Genomic DNA, 3,030 nt, shown 5'->3' with positions numbered 1-3,030 from the left:
ATATGCATCCAACATGCATATTAGCTGGCATCCAGTCGTGGAGTCTACCAGTTGATCGATTCGGGGCAAGGGGTAGAAATCCTTTGGGCATGCCTTGTTCAGATCACGGAAGTCGATGCAGACTCTGTTGGAGCAATCTAGGTGCCCTAGGTTTTGATGTTTGGGTAAAGGTTTAAGTTAGGTTTATTGTTGTATTTGATATGCATTGTGAGTGTGCAGGATACAGGTACAACAAGAAAAGTCCAAGTGTGATCTTGGCAAAGGAGGAAAGTCCAAGGATGAGTCTTGGCGGTGTAAGTCCAAGTATGTAGTCTTGGCAACGTAAGTCCAAGTGTGACTTGACAATAGATGAAGTCCCGGAGGCACGACCTCTTGACCAAGGAAGACTCGACAATAATGACAAGGCCGATGGAAGTTCCATAAGGCAAGACGTGAAGGATGAGGAGGCATCCGAGGGACGCAAGGCTGATGAAGGAGGCTAGAAGGCTAGGTCTAGGTTAGTCGGGCGAGAACGAGTGCTGAGTGAATGTACTCGAGGTAAAATCCTAAAATTAGGGTTTACTGCAGTATTGTAGTGTTACTATAGCAGTACTGTAGCAGTCGACTGATGCACTGTAGCAGAGAGCCGTTGAGAGAGCCGTTGGGCTGGCACCAGTCGACTGGTGCATGGACCAGTCGACTGGTAACGAGCAAATCAGGTTGCTGATTTGTTCCAAGCTCTATAAGAAGGAGCTTGGTATGGCCGGCCAAGGTGACGAAATTAGACTTGGTTAAAGCCTAATTAGTAGTCACCAAACGTGCTCAAGGTTCTCTTGTGTCCAAGTGTTCTTGGTTGGTGTTGTGGTGAGGTTTCTCCACCCACAAGGAGTTGATTGAGTAGCCGGAGTTTGCCGGGGGCTAATCCACCGAAGGATCGGGATCGTCCACCTTACGGACAGTCGTGGAGTAGGAGCAAGTTATCTCCGAACCACGTTACATTGACGTGCATTGGTTTGCATTTCCTTTCTTTGTCTTTAGCTTTCATATTAGTATTTAGTTTCGTATTATTCTGCTGTGCAACTAACGAATACGTAGAAAGCCATCGATTTGGGTGAGACGCTATTCATCCCCCTCTAGCTGGCACATCGGTCCTAACAAGTGGTATCAGAGCGAGCGCGCTCTTCTACGGACTAACCACTAAGAGAGCAAGAAGCTAGAGGAAGAAGAAGATGGAGTCCGAAGGACCGCTCGGATGGGATATCCGAATTCCACCTCCGTATGACAAAGAAGACTTCAATTATTGGAGGAAGCGGTTGGAGACATGGTTCCAAATGGATTAGAACCAATGGGTTATCTTGAGTGACCCATTTGAAGCTCCTACGAACAAAAAGGGGAAGCCCCTCCGACCTCGACATTGGACCGAAAAACAAAGGGAGCAAGCGAAGGCGGATAAGGATGTAACAAAAATTTTGTTAAATCTATTACCTTCTAATATCATTGTGAGTGTAGGTGAATGTACAAGTGCATGTGATCTTTGGAAAAAGATCATTGCCTATCATGAAGACCCGTCACAATTCCAAGGAGTGGAAGAGCCCAAGGAGAAGGGTTCATTGGTTCAAGAAGAGAAGGACCAATTGAATGTTGACACGATCTCAACATCCGAGGAGGATAAGGAAGATGAGGAGGTATCATCCACATCATCAAGGGAGGAAGAAGTGGAACCGTCCACATCTTCAAGTGAAGAGGAAGAAGAGCAATCCAAGGAAGAGGAGATTTTGGAAGCTCAACCCTCCACCTCAAGAGCACAAAGGACCACATCAAATGCTTTGAGTGTGGTAAGATGGGGCACTACAAGAGTAGGTGTCCTTCGCTCAAGAAGGTAAAGGAGGTAAACTCTAAACTCACTAAAGTTAATTTAGAAACTAATGTGAGTTGTAGGAAGAAGAAGAAGAAGGAGAAGAAGCAAATTAGGTGCTTTACATGTAGTGAGTGGGGTCACTACCACACAAAGTGCCCAAGGAGAGGAGAGCTCAAGAAATTGGCGCACTTGAAGAAGTGGGAGAAGAAGAGAGCTTCAAGGGTAAGGGAGGTAAACCCTAATTTGAATGCTAGTTCAAATTTAAATAGTTATAATGCTATTTATCATGAAAATAGAATGCATGATAAACCTAAGGACAAATATATACCTCCTCATGCTAGATCTACCATACCGAAGGTAGATAAATACTTAGGCAACAATTCTAAGGACTTTAGATATAAGCCTAAGGCTAGCAATGCTCATAGGAATCAACAAAAATCCAAATCTATGGATTTAGTAAGGGAAAACCAAGTCTTAAGGTCAAGACTTGATAACTGATCCTGTCCGAAAGCTGAATCAATGGACGCTGGGCACGTGGCGCTCTCCGAGTCACTGATGTGGATCTCCGACTGATCTCCGACTGGTCGTATGATCCTCCGGCGAACCTGCACAGAAGTCGGGCCGGGAAGGGGTTCCCGGCGGTGACCCTCCGACGCTCAAGTCAGGCAAAGCTCGACAACAAGAAAGTGGCTCCAAGTCTCCCAGAACGCGTACCTCTGGCGAAGGGTGAGGACCTTTATATAGGGCTGTGGAGAAGCGAGTGCACACATACCGAGGTGTACACGTGTCCTTTCCCACACCGTAGTGTGGGCTTGTTAGAGGAGCTTACCTGACACCATACTGCTACAGTTTAAGCATGTCTCTGATGGGACAGCAGATCTTTCTGCTGTAGGATTTTGAGTATGACCTGAACGTAGAACATGCCCGCTGTCAGAAAAAGATGTCCCTTGTCCTTTTCCCCTTACTCCCTGCTGGACATCCGGCCGGACAGCCTCCACCTTACGTCCGGCAGGACATATATAGTGGTTTACTTGGGAGATTCTCGGTCATGTGCTTTGTGGATACTGTTAGCAGTATGCTACCTTATGTCTTCGACCGAGCGTGACTTCCGCTCAGCCCTTCGTTCCTGTTCAATCGAGCGCCGGAACCCCGACTCCCATCGGGGCACCTTTTGGCCGTCAGTTAAACACCGG

This window comes from Zingiber officinale, chromosome 1B, assembly GCF_018446385.1.
Source record: "Zingiber officinale cultivar Zhangliang chromosome 1B, Zo_v1.1, whole genome shotgun sequence".
Lineage (NCBI taxonomy): Eukaryota > Viridiplantae > Streptophyta > Magnoliopsida > Zingiberales > Zingiberaceae > Zingiber > Zingiber officinale.
Note: the sequence above shows the minus strand (reverse complement) of the source record.